Source organism: Carettochelys insculpta, chromosome 31 (assembly GCF_033958435.1).
Source record: "Carettochelys insculpta isolate YL-2023 chromosome 31, ASM3395843v1, whole genome shotgun sequence".
NCBI lineage: Eukaryota > Metazoa > Chordata > Testudines > Carettochelyidae > Carettochelys > Carettochelys insculpta.
Genome location: NC_134167.1, coordinates 4,557,468 through 4,578,793, shown reverse-complemented (window position 1 = coordinate 4,578,793; position 21,326 = coordinate 4,557,468). Strand labels below are relative to the sequence as shown.

General features: G+C 55.2%; 1 protein-coding gene across 5 annotated transcripts in view; it reads left to right on the top strand.

Moving 5' to 3' along the window:
* Positions 1–14,792: 14,792 nt before the first annotated feature.
* DMTN (dematin actin binding protein) overlaps positions 14,793–21,326 on the top strand; it is a 32,058-nt gene continuing 25,524 nt past the window's right edge. For 2 of the 5 annotated variants that reach the window (XM_074981725.1, XM_074981723.1), the window contains exon 1: positions 14,799–15,463. The gene's annotated coding sequence lies outside the window, so the exon portion shown is untranslated. Of the gene's footprint in view, positions 15,464–15,550; positions 15,703–21,326 lie in introns of those variants that run through there. The other 3 variants (XM_074981728.1, XM_074981729.1, XM_074981726.1) reach the window with 3 other exon arrangements.

Sequence of the window (21,326 nt, the reverse complement as noted above, 5' to 3'; positions counted from 1 at the left end):
CAGGTGTCTGCACTTCGCCGCTGCCAGCATAGTGGGGTACAGCAGTTTCTGGCCACTCACTCTGCGTGGCTGCTGGCACCCATGGCCCGGTGCAGAAGGGTGTCTCCCTGCACTGCTCCAGCCATGGAGTCCTGGAAGCAGTGCAGGCAGACACCCCCTCGCCCCGGGACACTCATACCACCAGCCATGTGTAGCAAGCAGGCAGGAAGCCACTCGAGCCCTGCTGAGCTGCTGCTGGTAGTGGGAGGGGCCCTGAGCCATTTTAACTCATCTGGGGCAGCAGGCTGGCCCAGGGGATGCACAGGGTGGGAGAGCACACGGGGGCAGCTGGCAGGCAGCAGTGGACAGCCCTCTCCACTCCCCCAGGAGCTGCTGCCAGAGGGGGGTGCCCCAGGTAAGTGCAGCCCCCCATGCCCACTCCCTCATAGAGCCTACACCCTCTCCCCTCCTTGTGCCCTGAAACTCCTGCACACCCTCCAGCCCCCACAGTTCTTCCTGGAGTCTGCACCTCTTGTCCCCACCCACACCCTCATTCCCTACAGGAGCCTGACCCCTCTCCTGCCCTGAAATGCCCTCCCAGAGTCTGCACCCTTCCTCCACCCAATTCCCTGCCCCAGCCCAGAGCCTGCACCTGGGTTCTTGCTATTTTTTTTCCAGCTGTGGGTGGAATCAGGTTTGTTCTGTGCACCACAGCATGTGCAGAAGTGCACCCCCAGTACAAACACAGGCTGCCGGCTGTGGGCTCTCTGCCAATCAGCTTGGCAGCACCTGAATCTCTGCCGGGTGATCGCCCAAGCACCCAGCTTACAAGGAACGTCACCTAGTGGCCAAACTCCATCCCAGAGCCCACCCCCGCCCAAATTCCTTCCCAGAGCATTGGGCAGGTGTGGAGGAGGGAGGTTGGATGGAGGAGGGGGTTTAGGTTCTGACGACCACGAACTTTTTTGCAAACCTGCCACCCCTGCAGGGGTGTGAAAACATTGCACCTCGAGTGCTATAGTTAAGCATTAAGAAGCATTAAGAATTCTTCCGTCAGCTTAGCTGCTCCTGCTGCTTGGGGAGGTGGATGAGCTACCCCAAGGGGAAAAAAGCCCCTGGTGACTGTCGCATAGACCTAGTCACCATGACTTGCCCAAGGTCCTGCAGGAAAGGAGGAGAAAAGACCAGGGGATTGAAAGCTGGTCATTCGAGTATGACTTAGCACCGGGCCTTCTTTCACCTTCTGGTGGTCAGTGTCCATGGGGAAGAGGGCTGTGGCAGTGAGCGTGGGTATCGCCACAGGGAAGCGGCTGAGCACCACAGTTGCAGAGGTTAGGGCCCAGCACTTGTTTTCAGCTTGTGACAAGCCTCTTTATTTTATTTATTTTACTGTAGGGTTTGGATTTTCCTTCTTCCCCCAGTCAGGGTGTTTCCTTTTGCTTCGAGAGGCCAAATTCCCCACCACACACCCACTTTCGAAGAGAAATAAAATAAGGAACTCCCCTTTGACTAGCCAGCAAGTGGCCTGACCTAGCATCTGTGATTCTTCTCAGCAAAAGAGAATCCACTTTTCCAGCTTGTTAAATACCTTCCATTATTTCCTTAAAGAGTCGACTCTTGTTGCTTTAGGCCTAAACATTTAGACTTTGGGCTATTTTTTGAAACCAAAATGAATAAAACTTAACATCTTTGGCTTTTTTTCTTTTTTTTTCAATTTCCAGCGCAGCATGTTTGGGGGGTGGGTTTTGTGTGTGGTGGGAGATGTGTTTTTCCACTGTCTGGGTGAGCCAAATGCAGCTGTTCCAGAGGGCCAGGCTGGCTGCACTTCCCATGTTGAGTGAAATACAAAGAGTTAAATGAACTGCACCCCTGGCAAAAAACCAACTGATTTCAGGCAGAGTATTCACTGGCTCTGTTTCTAAAGGTCTGCATGTACAGCAGAACCTGTACGCAGGGCTAGCCTAGCCAAGTTTGCTCTCATCTAGCTCGGCTAGGTAACAATAACAATGAAGTCAGCACAGCACCAGCCCCAGTGCGGGCTGGCAAGCTGAGTAAGTGCCCAACATGCCAGGCTTCTATTGCCAGAGCTGCAGCCCATGCTGTGCTGTCTTTACTGCTATTGTTACTCACTCAAGCTGAATAGGCTGGCTCCTGCATTGCTTTGGAGGGGGAGTCCAACCCTAGTACAAGCCCGGATGGTTGCCTTTTTTTAATGCCTTAGACTTTTTATCCAGGGTCTGCCCTCACAGTCCAAAATGCTGGAAGGTGCACGGAGGGTTAGTAAGAGACAGTCTATGTTCCAAAGAGCTTAGGATGCAGTTTTTAAAAGTTTCTGAGTGACACAGGACCCTCAGTTCCTTTTTCAGGAGTGACCCAGGCCTCCAGGAGCTTGTGTTGATTGAAACTCAATGGGAGTGAACTCGAGAACAGCCATATGGGGTCAGATCAAAGGTCCATCTCACCTAGTCTCCTGTCTTCCACCAGTGGCCAGTGCGAGGTGCCCCAGAGGGAGTGAACAGAAAAGAGAATCATCAAGTGATCCCTCTCCTGTTGCCCATTCCCAGCATCTGGCAGAGGCGAGGGATCCCTGAGTTTGAAGTTCATCCCTCACCCTCATGGCTACTAGTCATTGACAGTCTTAAGTCACTTTGGTGCTCTTGAAAATGTTAGCAGGACAGCCCCAGTAGCCATATCATAATTGGTGTTGGGGGAGAGACCAAAGCCCAGAAAAGTGACCAGTCTTGCATGAGGTCGCCCAGCAGGGGCATGGCAGAGCTGGCCATGGGAGCCAGGTCTCTGCATTCTCACATCTGACACCAGCACCTCTAGTCTACGTGACCGGAGAAGCTAAAACCTGGGTAACTCCATGTCCAACCCCCTCTTCCCCCAGCTACTCTGAGCCCTTTCTCAGCATGGTTCTGTGCCGATGTGGGGGTGAGCTCTCGTATTACCAGCCAGGAGAGGTGGTCTTGTGATTTGAACTGTCCTGAGAGCCGGCATCTATTCCTGTCACTGTCTTGCTCTGTGACCTGGGCTGAGCACTCCCAGGCCAGGCCATTCATTCTAGCATATGGAGCCCTTAAATCAAGGCCTGGGCTCTGAGTCTGCTGTTTCCTACACTGGCGCAAGGCCATTGTCTTCAAAGGGGTTGGCTCCAGCCTGCCTTGCACCCTTCGAAGTGAGCACAATGCACTAGTTTCTCTGAGCTTGCTGAGTCTGAGTGGTGTTTTCTAGCTCTCCTTGGCACGGGGAGCACAGGCGCCGTGTAGCTCATTTCCAGAGGAGAAAGGCATCTGCAGCTCCCTGGTTTAGTGGCGACCAGACACTAGACTCTGCCTTGAAGAGCAGTATTATATGCTAGCAACCTGCGCTCGTCAGAAAGAAACGACTGCTTCTGCATCCTGGGTTGTTTTCACCCATGTTTCCGCCCGTGGACCTAGCACGAATGAGGGGCTGATCACTGGAATCACAGGAAAGGCTTCCAGATGGTTTCAATGGACTCTGGATTGGGCCCCGCTTCAGCACCACGCTTATGGCGCAGGATGCAAATGAAACGTGCTCAAGGCCCACTGAGCTTGGCAAGACTTACGCACATACAGCAAGAGACACTGGTGCCCTGCTGCACGTGGATGGTAAAGCGCAGCTCCCAGACTCGCCTGATCACGCCGTGCGGGGGGCTGACAAGTAAGTATCTCGCTTTCATAGTTGTGGATAAAAAGATGAAAATGCGAACCCCCAAAAGGCTGAAAAAACAAGCAAATAAAAAGATTTTTAAAAACACCTCATGATTTTAAGCCAATCCTCTGTTTTGTTTTTTTTTAAATTTTTTGGCAGGGGAGAGGGCTGGCTCATGACATGTGGCCCACTGTTCACCGCGCTGGTATCTCCTCAAGGCACAGAACCAGGAAAAGCCACTTCCTCGCCCTGAGCTATTGTCCAGTCAAGCTGAATACCTGGCTGTCAGCACAGGGATTTCTGTGCCATCAAAGGGCTACAGAGACTGAGAGAAAGCGAGGGCACGGGGGGGAAGGAGCTGAGAGGGTGGGAGCAGGGGCCAGAGGAGGACCAGCCAGTTGGCCCAAAGTTGATAGCACCTCTTCTTGTTCCTTGGCAAGAGACTGGTTCCAGCCTCTGGGACTGAGGCGAGAGGGGCTGTGTCTGGCGAGGCAGCGCACGAAGGGGAAACATTAGACTCCAATCAATCAGCAGCAAATTAGGAGCAAAGCGAGGTGGCTTCCGGGTGCACACAAAAGGGAGCTTTGCTCTGCCTCCTGCCCATCCATTCCACCCTGCCCCCCATTGAGGCAGGGAAGCCCGGTATGCACCAGCGCGTGCTGCTGCCAAGGGATGGGTGACACAACTGGGTTTGTGCGGTGTGTGTCTGTGCATGGCAAGGACCTGGGAGACCAGCAATTTGAAATGGGACTCACAGGGAGGGGGCATCGTTCAATCAGATGGGGGGGCGTTAATCTGTGCTTGGGAAAGAGGCTGGCATGCCATACACTGGGGCAGGCCGATGCCACTTTTTCCTCTCCAGCGTCTCCTGCAGAGAGAGAGACCCTGCTCTGTTCTCCCCCGCCCCCCAGGCCCATTGCTCAGGGTTGCCAGGTGCCACCACAGCCCCCACCAGCCCTCGCAAGGGCCGAAGCTGCAGTGAAAATCGTTCGGGTGGTTTTACCACCTGGCTATTGAGACCTTCTGTGAATAGCAACAGTACCTCCCGGTGTTCCCGTAGTTGGTCTCAGAGCCAGAAGGGATCATTAGATCAAGTCTGCCCTCTTGTATATCACGGGCCATTAAACTTCACCCTGTTACCCTTGTATTCAGCCTGGTGTCCTCAGCCTCCCGTGGCAGGGGAATTGTATCTTGGCGTTTCAGGGGGGCTTTCCTGTTGTTCTGTTCACGTTGCTGCCAGCTCTGGAGTTTTTCGTCAAGTCCCAGTTCCAGGAGTCACACGACTATGGGAAGGCTCACAGAGAGATGCAGCAGTGTTAGTCTGTATCTTCACAAAACAGAAAAGCAGTCCTGCAGCACTTGAAAGACTAACAAACCACGGTCTTAGGGGATGAGCTTTCGTGGGACAGACGCACTGCTTCAGAGCCGGAAATCCTACGTGCGAATCTCCGCTTCCATTTTTCTCCAGCACTCCCAACTGGGGAAGGAGAGCTCTGCCAGCTCTGCTGCCAGTAGACAGAGCCTCTGCTCTGCAGGTATGTTACATCTCTCAATTCCTAAGCCAGTGCTGTGATTCTGGGGGCCCTGACTCATGGTTTCTCTACGGATGGTCGAGAGACTCTGGACAGTGCTTGGCCCTGCCATGAAGGCAGGGGACTGGACTGGATGATTCCTTGAGGTCCCTTCCAGTTCTAGTGATTTTTGGTTCCCAGTGCTGGGTGTGGGCAACACTGCGTGCAGCAGAACTGAGCCCACTCAGTGGGCTGAGAGGTGGGATGGTGACAAGGCCCTGGAGAAAGGCATAGGGCTTCAGGCCAGGCTCTGCTCCACGAGGCACCAACATGCATCATCCAGAGCAGCTCCTCAGACTCAGCACGACAGAGCTCCGAGATTCTCCTGCGTAACATGCTTGCTACGGCCAGCCAGGTGCCACTGTTCTCTCAAGGCAGGACAAGACGGCGTCGGCTGGGTCTGCTAGACTCAAGTGAGATCCTCGGAACCGCTTTCTCACCGGGCGGGGAGGTAAGCTCTGGAACAGGCTTCCCAGGGAGGTGGTGGAATCCCCGTCAGTGCAGGGTTTCCAGAACAGGCTGGCAAACCCCTGTCAAAGATGGTCTAGGCTTACTTAGCCCTGCCTCAGCATGGGCAAAGGGACTGGATGCCCTGTGACTCCAGGCCAGCTTTCAGTGCTGCCGAGCCCCCAGAATCATGGGCGCCAGGTTTGTGTGATTTTTAGTGGTTCACAGAAGGGGTCCCCCATGATTTGGGGGCCACAGGATCCTGGGCGGCTTGGGGAGTTAGTGGGGGCCTGTCATGGGAAGCAGTGAGTGATCTGGCTGCAGCCCACCAAGCTCTGCTTTGCCCCGCCCCACTGTTGTCAGGGGGCAGGTGGAAGCTGGAAAGAGGCAGGGTGGAGTAGGAGCTTGGGGGGAATGGGGAGGATGAGGGGAGGGGACAGAGAAGGGGTGGGAAGAGGCAGACTGGAGCACGCTGGTGTGAGGTCCCCCACAAACCCTACAAGCTGTCTTGAGCCCCAGGTCCCCTGGAAGCGCACAGCCCATGGGGTTGCCCAGTTCGGTCCTTTGGTGGGACAGCTCTGACAACATGAGGACAAACACAGGCCCAGTCTGGCATATGGTGGCTATGCAGGTCCCACAGGTGTGTGTAACTCACCACCTATGTCCTTGGACGTCAATGGCCACCATTAGCCCCTCAAGGGGCCAGTCCACATGGTGGCTTGCAGCAAGTCCCATGGACACCCCAAAACCGTGGTAGCAGCCACGTTGCTTCTTCTGCCGCCACCGCTGCCACCTGACCCGCGCCATCCCACCGCTCCCTGTAATTGCTTTTTCTGTTCACAATGACGGGGCGGACGGGGATGAAGAATCTTAATCCTTTAACTGGGTCTAAAAGGAGCCGTTTACAAAGCTACACAAATATAATGCGGCCGGGATGCCGCTGAGGTAGGGTGCAGGGGAGGGAGCGAGGGTGGAAAGAGGGAAAATTATAACAGTTTGAGTTAAATGAAGCTTTAAAGCAGGAGGGAAATGCAACACCCAGTAATTACTGGCTAACAATAAAGACAGGAGCCCGCTCCCAGGTGTGACAGTCAGGGAATTAGCACAGGGGCTGTGTTAGGGGCTGCTTTTTCCCCCCCCTTTCGGCCTCATAGAGTTTGGTTCTTGTTTCCACAGGAATTCGAGACATTCTTTAAACTCAGAAGGCTCTAAAAGGGCTGGTTTTGCCTCCCCATTCCCTCCCCCCCCCCACGCACACCCCTATTTAGCCAGAGCTTCAAAGGTGGGGGAGTTCCCTTTGTGTAATCTCTGCTTTAATTTTTTTCTTCTTTCCAGCCCCTTCCCCGCTTTTATTTTATCCTCCCCCCTCCCTTCTTATTCTTCTTGACCTCCCCGTAGAGAATGGAGTCTGAAGGGTGAGTCCTTTTTAATTATGGCTGGGGAAGAAAAAACTCACACTGTTTCTTTCTTGTTTTTTGAGGTGAGACTTGGAGAGGGGAGGGGCGGGGGCTGGAGAGGAGGGGGCTGGAATGTCTTTCTGTGCAAAAAGTGCAGTCAAGGATATCCTACCCTGGCTGCATGATGGGATGGCCCCCATGGAAAAAGCAAAATGTCTTTCCCAAGGCTTTTCTCATCGAGCCGCTTAGTTCTTGACCGACTCTGGCTGGTAGCTTGAAAGGTCTTGTGTGTGTCTGTGTCTGTGTGTGTGCGGGGAGGGGTGTGTGGAGTGGGAGGTGCATAGGGACCCCGCTGGGGATGGAAGGGTCTCAATGCTGGTGAGATTAACTCACTGGAAGGGGAAGTAATAATGGCACCTCTCATGCAATTAATAAAGTTAGTGGGGCAGGGAGTCTGGGAATGCGAGCCGGGGAGGCCGGCGCGGTCAGAATGAAAGAGCAGATGCCGGCGAGGCAAATTAGAGATGAGCCCAAACCCCAGGAACGTCTCCCCTGAGGCCACCCACCCCGAGCACTGGGGGCGGAGATGGGGCTGGAACAAACGGACCCCAGCTCTGAACCCGCCCCAGTTCCGGGCTTGCCAAAACCAGGAGAGTTTGCAAAACATAACCTGCCGCTGGTTGTGCCCCACTTGCTCCTGGCACTCAGAGCCTCAGAGGAAAGGCAGTCCCAGCGAAGCCAAATCTAGCCCCCACACTGGTCCCAGGAACCCCGCAGGGTCCCACTGCCAGGGCTCTTTGGGCTGGTAGCTGATTTGGGGAGGTGGAGAGAGAAAGTGCTCAGAGAGATCAGGGCAGTTTGGCTTAGTCAGTACCAAGCAGCTAGATTCCCAGGGCCCGATCCCTGCTGGCCGCACCCCCCACTTCAAAGTGCCGAGGGGCGAGTAGAAAGAGCCACCGGAGCGGCCTGGTTTGTGTTTGGTTTGCATTGGTGTAAAAGGCCGCACGTGGTCCCAGAACCTGACTCTGCTGGGACCTGAGGAGCAAACACATGCAGGGGGGTGGCACAGATTGAGATTTAAGAGTTGCCTCTCTAACCAGGGCCCTTCTGGAGCCCCTCCCCTTCTGTCACTCTCTACCTTAGCATCAGCAACAGCAGTGCCGGGGTGGGAAGCTAATGCTAAAGGGGGAGCAGGAGACACAACAAGGACACTGGCACCCAGCAGGATGCGAGTAGCCATCCCACTATGCTCCCAGTGAAATGCCAACTGGGACTGGGTGCAGACAGGCGGTGAGCCCTGCCTCTGAAGCAGCGATCATGTTCTGCGAGGGATTTGATTGGAGAGAAGGACAAGGATCCTGGCTGTTAGCGAGAAGTGCAGGCTGAGTGCTCCTGCCACTTTGGGGACTGGGTTTATCCTCTCCAGCCCTGTGACTCAGAGCACGGATGTCGAGATGAGAAAAACCAGATCCTAGCACCCCGAACTTGGGAAACTGGGCATGAGGATCTCAACCGTTGTACTTTAGCCTACGTCAGGGGTTTGCAACCAGGTGGCTCTTGAAGGCCTTCTTTGTGGCTCCCGACGCTATAATTGCAAAGTGGGAAAAAAAAAAAGAAATCCTGATTACTTTTGATAAATGTCTTAAAAGTCTAAAAACCCAACAATGAGCAACTCATATCTAAATAGCAAATGATATGTGATCTCAACACATTAGATAATTCCCCCTTTAATATGTGCAGTGCATTGTGGGACATCATACTGTCTCTATGTTTTGCTTGTGTTGCTAATACAGTCTTGAGTTTGACAAGGAAAAGGAAGCTGGCGGCATTCCTGCCGTGCAGGCCAACACACATTTTGGGAAAGAAAACTGAAATTGAACATGATGTACAATTGTCATTATTAAAGTGGGTCTGCAATGGCTTCGAAACACAGGACAATCGAAGACGGAAACAGAGAATTTTGAACTGAATGGACCCAATCCTTCACATCTGTATTGAGTTCGGCTGGGCTTCCTTGCAATGAGACATTCAACAACAACAAAATGCAACCTCAAGGGGCATTTTCTCAAAACACACACAATTTTTGCCAAACTGTGTCCAGTGGGAGATGCCAGAAAAAAAAGTTGTGGAGGAGCTGTTACACAAAGAAGAGCAAAGTACGAACACGTTCACTAGATGGGTGAAATCTTCAAGTAGCATCACTGTGGCTAGTTCTGTGGCAACTCAAGAGATCGTGAAACGAGGAAAGCCATTCATGGATGGTAAACATATAAAAGAATGTTTTATTAAGTATCAGGGCAGCTGTGCAGTGATTTCAAAAACAAAACTGAAATTGTTCAGAATCTAGCGTCTTCAGAGAGAGAGAAGGTTTGGGAGTGAAAGTCTGGAAGTCTGCATCAGAGACACGTCCACTGGAATAACGGTACCTTTGCCCGCCCTCAGAGCCTCTCCTATGTGTTAATAACTAGGTTAATGTTTAGGCTGGCTTGGCAGCACCCAGCTCTAGCCAAACCAAACAGGTTTGCAAGTGAAAAAATGGAGGTGGGTACCAGCTTCCGCCCTGGCCCAGGTAAGATTCCCACTGTGTGAATTTGGTGGCAGATCCCAGTGGGCAGGGCAGCCGGGGCGAGCCAAGCCATTTGCCCAGGATCCTGAGTGTCCCTAGGCAGGAGGAAGATCTGAGAGCAAAGAATGGCAGTGCTTGTCCATGAAGCCCCCAGGCCTAAGAGATATGGTGGAAGACAAAAGTGCCGCTGTAATGCTCTGTAATGCCTATTGGTAACTAGATGCAAGGCACTGTAGACTGACCCTTCGTGGGTGTAAAAAACAGCTGTGATGCAGGCTGACATGGGGGACTGGGAGAAGGCTGGGAGGTAGGCTATGGGCCAGGCCTTCTACTGAAGTGCACCTCTGCAGAACAGGCACCCTGTAAGTGTGACATGTTAAGAACGCTGAATGGCAGTGTGTCATGCAGTAGGTACAGGACGGTGGGGAATGCTGACCGGACTGCTGGGTTCCATTCCTGACTCTGGCAGGCACTCGGAGCCCTAGGACTGCACCCGATTTGCAGAGACATTTAAAACGATCAAAGATCAACACAAAGAAGCACAAGTCCAATTGCCAGCAGGAGGAAGTAAACCTGCGGCCTCAGGGGCTAAAGCCATGTGCCTCTCCATCAGAAGCGAAAAGCCGGCTGGCTCTCCGCTAAGGCAGTAAAGCAGACTTCACTCTCCCTTGTCAGTAGCATCAGTGCCTCTGGATTACAGTAGCCCAATAATGTGTTGTGGGAGATGGACGGAAATGGTCAAACAGACAAGAAGCTGCAGGCTTTCAGGGTGTTCTGTTGTGTCCGTTCATCCTGGTGACCGGCCCCTGTACGCTGCTGCACGGCAATCACTGCCTGCATTTCTCAGGCTGACAGGCCCCTGGAGTACCTCACCCCTATGTCAGACCACTGCAGAGGCAGCTAGCTGGGTGGACTGCGTGGCCCTCCCATCTCAGGCAACAGGGGGCGCCAGTGTTCAGCAGTCTCCGTGGCCTGGATGGAAAAGACGATTAATTCCATCATCTGTCAGGCTGATGGTCAGGGGAAGGTGTCTGGGATGGTCCCCTCCATGCTAAGATCAGAACTTCCCAGGGCCTCTGTCTCAGTCTGTCAGCTCAGGGCGCTCGTCAGGGAAAGGGAATTCCAGGCATAGTGTTCGGACAGTGGACACAGCTGGGCCCTGGGCCCGGGTTTCCAGTCACTGTTGCTTTTTGGTGCCCACGCACTAACCTAATGCCATAGTGGCCAGGCTGCACACACAGTGCTAGAAACCCTAACAGACGTTTGCAGGGCTGGTGGGCAGGGAAACCAGCATAGGGGCCAGGCACGGAAGATCACTCCTGCACAGGTGGAGCTGGTGTGAGACAGAGACACACCCCAGGCCTCAGCCACAATGAAAATGTGTGGAAGAAAAACTCCCACAAAGCATTCCCTGCATGGCCAGCTGGGGGTAGGGGGTACTGCACGCAGACAGACAGATGCCCACAAGGCCTTTGTCCCATGGGGGCACTGTGTGGGCAGATGGGTGAGAGAGAGAATGGGGTATCGGGTCGTACGCAGCACGCTTCCGTACAAAGTAGGCCCCAAAGTGTGTGCTTGCATAGTCCTCACCATGGCAACACCGGGAGGCCTGGTGGGGAGGAGGCGGATTCTTCCCCACTATAGGCCGTGGTGGGGAAGGTGCAGCTACGGAGGTGGGTGGGGCACCCTAGGCCAATCCAGGGAGCCCATCGCCTGAATCTGCAGCTCTCGCAGGTGCAAGGGGCTGCGTGGCAGCGGGTGCGGAGCAGGAAAGGCCTCATTTCTCAGCCGCTCCTGGGTGCAGGGGAGGACCTGCCCCCCTCCAAAGAGCCATGGGGCCTCACTGAATTCTCCACCTGGCTTTCCCATGGTCAGTCATAGGCCAAGCAACCGGGGAGGCTGAGGGCAGAAGAAGAAGCTGCTGCTGCTGCTGCTGCTGCTGCTGCAAATTATCCCTCGCCTGGGCTGTGGCTGCTTCTCACTCAAGCCCTCGGTGGCTGAGAGAGGCCGGTCGCCGTAGCAACGTGCGGTGGAGGGGAGGAGATGCTCGGAACCAGGATGGCTCCCCATGGAAGGGCAAACCTGCCTGCAGCTAGAGACAGACTCCCTTGAAGGTAGGTCCAATCACCCCCGCCCCCAGCTGCCACCTCCCCTCCCCACCCCAGACCCGCACACCCACTGTGGTTGTCAAGCAAAGCAGGCTGTGGTCCTGGCTGGCAGCTGCTGCTTGCACAGGAAGGCTAGAGGAGGGGTGTGCATGCCATCGGTCCCAAAGGTGGGGGTATGGAGCCTCTATCGTGCTGGGGTTGTGGGGGGGCGGTGCTCCCATCTCCAGGAGCTGTAGAGAACCCTTGCTGTATGGAATAATTGTGTGGCACAGTCACAGGGGAGGGTCAGACTGACCGCGTGCTACTGACGGGGTAAGCGCGGCGCCGGGACAGTGTGTGAGTGGGTCTGAGTGACAAGGTATGTCCAGGAGGTAGCCTGTGTGTCTGCCCATCCCTCTGCCCCACTGCCCCAGAGCTCTGCTGCTGGGAATCTGCTCCTAAGAATCAACCTCTCCCACCAAAGAGCCGGGGTGACCTCCCGCAGAGCACCCACGTGCAGTCCTAGGGTCCCCACGGGGCCCTGGGAGCAGCCTGGCCAAGGTGAGGGGTTTGGAGATGAGGTTGTCGGAACAGACACATCACCCAGATGTCTGCTGGTAGATGAAGTAGCATTGGCTTAGCTGCTTACACTCCTCATAGTTTCTCCCGCCTGTGTCCCCACCCCCCCCCGGCCGGGCTCTCTGCGAGAACGAGAATCTGCGAGCATGCAGCAGTCCGAGCAGACTGCGTGTGAGATCGCCATGTGGCACTGCCACCACCGGGCATGGTAAGGAATCCTAGTACCACGATCCTGGGGAGGGCGGCTCTGAAGCAGGGCCGTGTGTACCTTGAGATGGATGAAGGGGTCCGGTGGTGAATCTGGTTTCTTAAGTGATGGACCAGGAGGGGCTGAGTTAGCGTTTCCTGCCTATGATGTCATTAGCTCCTCTTGTTGACGCTCATGTTCTAAGAAGCCAGACATCTGTGGACTTTGCAGCGTTCTTAATGCGTGAGAAATGGGGTTTGCGTGTGTACATAGGCCATGCAGTGGGCAACTCCTGATCATTTATGGGGCTCGTGGCTCCGGGCAGGGATGGGGTCTGTGGGGAGAGCAGCAGGGGTGTGAGCCAGGACAACAAAGGTTATTTATGTCTCTGGGTGAGTGTGGGGGACCTGTGGTTACTAGCATGGTCTGGCTGTTAGCCTGTCTGGGTTCCATGCCCAGGTGGCAGAGCTGGGAACGGGTGCTTCAGTAGGGCTGCTGATCATTTCTACTCTTGGCAGAGGACTAAAGGGGCCAGAGAAATGGCAAAGGGGGGTGTTGCTATCATAACCCCCCACCTTGCTTTCCCTGCACACTGTAAGTGTGTGTGGGGGTGGGGGTGGGATGTTGCTGGAGACAGGGAGACACCTGAATCTTCCTTGCTCCGTCTCTGACACTCTCCACCCCACATCCCATGCTCTGGAAGGGCCCTGCTCCCTGACACTTGCAGAACTGCCAGGGACTGTTTAGTCTCTGCTCCAGTTTGGGGCTGTTCTAGATGTGGGCCAAGAGGGGCTACTGTGCCTTGCTCTCCCTCAGCTGGTGGGGTGACTGTGTTGTCCCAGGGATGACTCTGGGCTTGCAACCCACTGACGAGCATTATGCAGTTGTGGCAAAGGAGCTCCTGAAGGGGGAGCCCTTGGATTTGTTTGGGAATACGGCACCAGCAAAAATGCTGGGACTGGGAAGTCAAGCAGCTCCGGAAGGTCAGAGGACACTTCACCTTGCTAGGCATCACAGCCCCTGCCTGATTCCCGGTTCTGTGAAGCCAGGAGGGTTGTTCTGCAGAGCACAGGGCCTAGTTTTCCTAGTCAGCGAGCAACCCTGACACCTCCTGCGTGGGAGCGGAGCTGTGTGCGCCTTGGAAAATGAGGCCCTTGTTGTTTCCACCCCATCAGAGAGTACCAGCAGGTTCCCTGCCCCCCTTCCATGTGACCCCAAAGAGCAGGGCTCTGACTGTGTAAGAAACCTGCATCTCAAGCCACAGATGAACCTGGGTCACTGTGCTAAGCACAGTGGATACGGATGGGAGATCTCTCAGGAAAACCAAGCTGCTGCCAAAGCTGGTTCTGGTGATTCAGTAGAGGAGGCTGTTCCTTCATGCAGGGGCAGCAGTGAAAGGGTTCCCCGGGCTCACGTTAAGGGTGCTGCATTGTTAAAAGTGAGATCCGCTGTCACACCAAGCCCCAGGGCATTTATGGTCATTATAGACCCTGCAGCATCTTCTTCCACAAGCAGGTGTGTTGAGTGCAGCATCCAGGCCAAATTCCGCCATGGGCTCTGAATTCTGCTTCCTTAGCAAGGCCTGTGACTCACCCTCCCCATTCCAATCCCTGGGACCTTGGGGGCATTCCGATAAAGTCTAGAGGTGGCACAGGGTTACCAAGGAGGCGGTTGTCTGAGGCCCCATGCCACAGGGACCTTGGCAAAGCTACATTGGCTTCCAGCTGGTAGGGCTCATGGTTCCACATATGCTGAGCTCTTGGGCAGCTGGGTTCCACCCAGCTAATTAGCAGAGCACCCACAGCTGCTCACAGCCAGCAGAATGCATTTGTGTTGGTGGCGCACAGCTGCACATGCCTCAGGGCACACAACAAAATGTCTGGCTGGAAGAAATGAGAGGGAACCCTGCCCTGCACTTCAGCACCATGCAGTGGGGCTTCAGCTTTCTGCCTTGGCCTCCAGCAAGTGTGAGGCTGGCTCTGCTCAGCAGACCCTTCTGAAGCCTGCTCGCATTCCCCGCAAGGGTTCCCAGGCCCTGCTTGAGAACCAGTGGTCTAGCCATAGGCTAGAGCCAGCTGCAGCAAAGCCATTTCTGCAGGTGACATCCTGTTTGTCACGCGTGGGTCCTTTCTGTCACGTTACCTGAGTTCTCTGGGGGGAAATTTCTGATCCTCGCTCAGCTGCCCATGCCTCTTGTTTCTATTCTGCCGTGTGATTTTTGGCTCTGGGACAGAGCGTCCAGGTACATATTTATTTTATTTTATTTTATTTTGCAACAACAGACATGAACACAGAGGGAGGGAGGGAGGGAGGGAGGCAGGGCACAAGATGGAGAGCAGCCACCTAGCATAAATACTGCTTCGTCATGATGCTGGTTAATTCTCCTCTTGTTCAGAAATGGACTGAGCCAGCAGCAGAGGTGGGGAGCTGCACACAGGCGCACACACACACACGCTCTGACTGGCTCTCTAAATCTACCCTGCTATCACCACCCGGTACTGTGCAGGCACCACTGCTGGGCTGGGAGATACACACACACACACTGGACTGTCGTGCTGTTAGATACACAGTGCCTGCACAGCAGCACAACCCGGCGAGGGCAGCTGGCTGAGAATTTGCTGTGACACTTCCAAGCAAGAGGCGGAAGGAGAGGCGTTTGGCAGCCAGCGGGCAGGGGAGCAGTCCTCTGGGCTCCTGGGGCCTGTTGTTATTCTCGCTCTCGGCTTGTTTTTCGGGCTGGGAAGCCATGCGGGACTCCAGGAGCAGGCTGCCGTAGCCCCAGCTGGGAGAGTCGGGAGGTCCGCCGCACCATCTCACTGAACTCGTGCTTGACCTCTGCCATGGCTCGGCAGGCGTGAGGGGCGAGAGAGGGCACATTCCAGGCAGATGCTGTTCCACTCTGGTGCCTGTGCCCAGGACTAACCCAACCGGCAGCGAGCGAGTGTGCAGAACCGGCAGGGACCAGAGCTCAGCTGGTATGTTGTAATTAGCATCAGCTCTACCTCCTCCTGCCTTCCCTTCCTCATCCTCCTCTTGCTTTGCTTGCTCCTTCCTTCCTTCCTCTCACAGCTGTTGGCCCTTTGCTCTTTTTTTCCCTCTCTCTGGCCTCCTCCTCTTCACGGGCACCCGGAGAGGGGGCAGGTTCGCTAAAGGGGGGAGCTCACGTCCACCGCCAGGAGCGGCGTTGCTGGGTACGACAAAAGGTGTATTCTTGGTAGGTGGCTTCCAAAATGCAGGTCCCCAAGAAACCTGGGTGCACCCAGCCCCTGGGGTGCTGCTGGTGAGGTGGGGCAGTGGTGTTGTGCTGCTAGCATGGGGTTCGGCGCTTGGTTGGCAGGAGCCAGGGTTTGGGAGCCAGCCAGGCCCTGACTGATAAGAGCTCTCTGGCAGGGCTCTGCTCCCGGGGTCTTTCTGGCCTGCGCAGGTACTGCTGGTTTGAGAGGCTGTTCAACATGCTTTGGTTTTAGCCTTTTAGCACTGCAATCTGCATGCTGAGGCAACAGAACAAGGCAGTTGCGGGCCAGTGGTTGGACCTGAGGGCACACAATGAACTTTGTGCTCTGAGGTTCCAAACCACGTGTCCAGGTGAGCAATGCGGAGGTTCTGGGGGCCTGTGTTTGACAAATGTGCTCCCCAGCTTGCCTGAGCTCATAGCCAGAGAGAATGAGAAAAACCCAGCCCAGTTGTCAACCTCTGCTCCAGCGCCCTGTGCAGGTGGGCCTGGAAAGGCAGGAGGGCTGTGCTTCTCATGTCCCTTTCCGACAGGCACGCTTTTGTGGCGTGCCGGAAGGCTGCATGGGAGGCATGCTGCCCCCAGCACCGGACATCTCCCCTCCCTCCGCTGAAGGCGCCCTCCAAGGAGCCAGCTCCCTCCAGTTGCAAGTGGCAATACAGTTCCAGGGCTTCTGTGGCTCTTCCCAGAGCCCCTTATGTCGTAAGGAAGCTCAGAAGCCTTGCCCAGGCTAAAACAGGAATGAGACAAGGGTTTGCGCTCTAGGCAACTCGGGAACAGCGTTCCCGGTAAGCCGAGCACTTGGGAGGCTGCCCAGGAGAGATTCAGGTGCTGCCCAGCTTGATGGACCACTAGCCCACATGGCCGCCCCAAAGTCTCTCTGGTTGGATGCCCTGTGTTTTGCTTTGTTTTGGCTTACGATCAAGGCCATCAGCTAGGTCTGACCCAGGCCTGGGCTGAGATGTCAAAGGCTTCCACAGTCCTGGGGGCTGCCAGCCAGGGGTGTGGGACAGTCCCATTGGTAGGACGCTGCGAGGGAATGTTGGAAGTGCTGCATCTAGCCGGGGCACTGCCACCCAGTTGGACTGTTGGTATGGAAAGGGAAGAACTCCTCCCTCTCTGATTCTCCCAGTGTCGGTTCCTAGCGGCGCTGGCTGCCCGGGTTCTGGGGGGAGAATGCAGGGGCTCCGGGGGCTGGAGTCGAGCGGGTTCAAGTCTGCACAGAGCTTGGCCTTGTTGCTCAGTCCGTACCCCCGCTCCTTTTGCTGCTCTTGCTTGTAAAGCCTGGGGTCCAGCCACCGCTGCCCCATTTCTCTCCCAGGGAATCCAGGCTCCCGTTTCCAGGGCTGTTTATCCAGCCTTGCATGACAGTCCTAGCAGCTGTTTTGTGTGCCGCCAGCATGCTGTCCCCTCTGCACAGGAGAGGTCTCTGCCCCAGAGCCGGGGCTGAAGTCATCCATCTGTGGGAGCTGCCCTCTGAGCCAGCAGCTGTGCTGTGTGAGAAGCGCCAGCCCTATGTCAGACACTACAGAGCAGAGGGAGACAGGTGGACCCCAGCCACAATGGTACAGTTAGGAATTACCACTCTCTTTGAAATGAGGGGCTTTAAGGCAGCTCTGTGTCTGTTGCTCCTTGCAAGCTGTGTATGCTGAGCTGGACTTTCTCAGCTGACAGGGAGGCTCAGTTCCTTTGCTCCCAGGCCTCTGCAGCCTGTTGGTTTAAAAAAAAAAAAAAAGAAAAAACCTGCATCCTCAGCTCCTGAGATAGGCTCTGGGCTCTCAGTGCAAGACACGCTGCTGCTGCACAGTGCAGTTTGAGAACCCAATGGTGCAGCTGCTGAACAGAGACAATCGGTGGGAGAGAGGCCTGGGGGAAAGCAGAGGGCTCCCTGGCTCTCTCCTGGTCAAGTGACATGCACACTTTGCTCTGAGTTGTCTGGAAGGGGAATGCAAGCCTTGCTGGGCAGTTAAGGGGTGTCAACCACCACGCCCTCCTGCCCCACTCAGCCAGTGCTAAAATCAAACCGTCCCTGCTGGGCGAGGGCAGGATCAGCTGAGCTCAGAAACTGCCATTGGCCTAACAGAGACCCAGTGCGCAACTCTGCTTTGCCACGGTGGTGTTAATTTCCACTCAGCCTGCCTGCCCCGGAAGGGAGGGGGGCCACTGTAGCCAACCCAAGCAGAGGGGAGAGGCAAGCAGTGTTTGGTCTTGCCATCATGCCTGGGAGAGCCAGGGCCTCATGAGCATGTGTTCACATCTATTTGTTGGTGACTGTCTAGGAAGGAGTACTGCAGAAAGGGGCCTGGCGGTCATAGTGGATCACAAGCTAAATATGAGTCAACAGTGTGATGCTGTTGCAAAAAAAGTATTGTGTCCCATTCTGGGTGCCATATTGCAGGAAAGAGGTGGACAAGCTGGAGAAAGTCCAGAGAAGAACAAAACAATGATTAGAGGCCTAGAAAGGATGACTTATAAGCAAGATTGGAAGAAAGTGGATTTGGAGAAGAGAAAACTAAAGGGAGACATGATAGCAGTTTTCAAGTGCAGGTTGAACCTCTCTAGTCTGGCACCTGGGGACCTGACCGGTGCCAGATGAAAGAATTTGCCAAACTATGGGAGGTCAGTGTTGTCCAGCAGCATTACGAACAGTTCCACTGCTTCCTGGGCGCTTAGAAGACATTTTGGGGTAAGTTACAGCTGAACAGCGGCACAGGACACTGAGAGCCTATTAAGAGCACGGAGCGTCTGGAAACAAACCTTATTTGACCACGGAAAACTTGGCCACGCCTGTGATAAGTGATTGTCCAGCTAACTAAAATCATGCCAGATTACGGATGTTGCTGAACCAAAGAGTGCCAGATTAGAGAGGTTCAACCTGTACACAGAAGGTGCTACAAGGAAGTAGAAAAATCGTTCTCTTTAACCTGGGCTTAAATTGCAGCAAGAGGAGTTTAGGTTGGACATGAGGAGAAGCTTCCTGACTGTCAGGTGGTTAAGCACTGGAATAAATTGCTGAGGGAGGCTGCAGAACCTCCGGCACTGGAGATTTCTGAGAGCAGGCTAGACAAACACCTGTCAGGGTTGGCCTGGAGGGTGTCTGGTCCTGCCACGAGGCCTGGGAACAGGACTAGATGACCTCTTGAGGTCCCGTCCAGTCCTATGAGTCTATCATTCTATCTGTGCTCACCATAGTATCCCTGACAGCCCTCTCTGGCTTAGTGCTGAAAGTGCCCAGCCACGATGACACAGACCTGGTCTTGGCTTACCGATGCGTGTTTCCAGCTCCGTATAAATGCTCTGTAACAGTAACCCAGGATCAAGGGGACAGAGCTCTCCCTTGTATCTCACTTCGTTGCGCTGAGCAGGAAGAGGCCTGCGAAGGAAACTCGCCCTCCTGAAGAATGATTCCCTGCCCTGTTTTCCACAACCCCAGGGCGACTCCTCAGCGCGCCGTGTGGGATGGAGCCAGGCACTGCTTGTGTCCTAGGCAGGTCAGGTTCTGCAGAAAGCTAGGGGCAGAGGGAGGCAGGCTTGCTCGGAAGTCCCTCAAAGAATAGTTGGTCTGTCTCCTTCCGCCCCAGCCCCCTCCATGGAGTACGCCCAGCTGGACAAGTGCCATTAGCGTCGCTGCCTCTTTCCAGCCTTGACTTTGCGTCTCCACAGTGGCAGGTAGGGCCGTTGCTATGGCTGGGGATAGGAGGAGAGATCTAAGCTGCTTTGAGGCGGCTGCCCTCCAGGAGGTGTATCTGGGCAGGTGGCCAGGGAGTCACGGCCCGTTATCCCTGGCTGAGCTGGGAACAAGGACACCTGCCGGCTCAAAGGGATGGCAATGGCCTCAAGTCTCTAGGACCCTTGCAAAAGCCAGGGCAGGAGGTGTAATGGGATATAGGCTCACTTTTGATGGCCTCTGCAAGTGGGGCAGCATCTCAGGGCCCCAGTGAGGGCCTGCGCAGAGTGTACCATCCATAGGGACTGTCTCAGCCAGTGTTCCCTGTAAGCTGAGTGCTTGGGTGACTGCCCAGGAGAGAGGCAGGTGCTGCCCAGCTGCTTAGCAGAGCACCCACAGCCTCCCACAGCCAGCAGCATGGTGATGCACATCGCCATGTGCCTCAGTGCACATAACAAAATTTATTCTGACCATGGACGGAAAAAATTAGAGGGACCCCATCTGGGGCCCCATGGGAATGCGCTCGCTCCTTACAGGATCCCAGCCTGGATCTGAGAACCCCATGCAGGATTGCTCCTGGAGGGAGAAAACATGGAGAACAGGCTGTCAGGACATAAAGCAGGAGCTCAGACCCCTCCGGTACTTGCTGGGGATGTTGAGGTCCTGAGTCTGAGGTGGAGGAAGGCAGCTCCCAGCCATGCCGCAGCCACGGCCATTCAGGCACATGCATGCTGGTGCAGTAGCTCCACGTACGTGTCTCTGTCTCTCTGGGTGGATGCAGCTTGGCCCAGGCCCCCTTCCATCCTCTGTACCGTCCCTGTTTCCTCCCACCTCCTTGCATGCACTGTGATCTGGCCCATCCTGTTCTAATCCCAGATTCCACATCACGTGTGCCTTTTCCTCGCCAGGCTGCATCACAGCCCTGTTCTCTCCAGCACGCAGGCTCTGCATCTCCACTTGCAAGCCAGGTGCGCTGGCACCGAGAGCTCACAGCAGCATGGCGCCTTGGCCCCCTGCATCCATGCGGCACGCTCTGTTGCCCCTCCCTGTGAGAAAGACAGCCCTGGATCTGTGGGAGCAAGTCTCCTCAGGCAGGGAATCTCAGAGGCAACTCAGATGCTCAGTGCACATGGCAGCACTTCCGGATCCTGGGGCGAAAGGCACTGGTTAAATCCAAAGGGCTTCTTTGTGGCCGAGACGCCTGACCATGGTGCCTCTGGACAAGCGCTACCCACACCCAGGGCTCCCTCTGCTTTCTCCATCCAGGCCAGAGCACGTGTTGCTATGTGCACGGTGGCAGCACCCACAGCAACATGCGTTGCCGGCTGCGGAGGACTGTGGGAGCTCTGCTCATCAGCTTGGCAGCACCCGACTCTCTCTTGGGCAGCCGCCCACATGCTCAGCTTGCAGGGTACGTTGTCCCCGGCTGCTGCAAACCAGTGCCATGCTTCCAGGCTTGAGGAGCAATGGCTGCCAGCTCCTGTTGGTGCTCAGAAACCGGGGACCCTGCTGGATTACAGCAATGTCAGAAGTAGCCACCCGAGCGTCAGGTCCCCCTGAACGCTGGGCTGTCAGAGGTGATGAAAATGGCCCTCCTCCCTTCCCCCTGCCTAGATGTGGTTCTCGGTGCTTTGGCCATAGTAGGCATCCTTCAGTCTGCATAGACTATGGATCGCGCCCTTTATAGTTTCAATTGAGGACTTCATTTACAGCGTCTATTGTGACTATGAAGACTCACACAAGAATGACAGTCCTTGCTGCATCTCTTGCAGATGTGGTGGGTGTCTGGCAAGTCCTTAGTGTGCTTTCTGTGCGCTCGCTTCTCCTCTGCTAGCTGTGTGATCCTCATCTCGCCCATATGAAGGCCCTTGTGTAACCCCTGCCTCCATCTGCTGCGGTCGTCTGCTAGGTCTTCCCAGTTGTCCAGCTTGATGTCTAC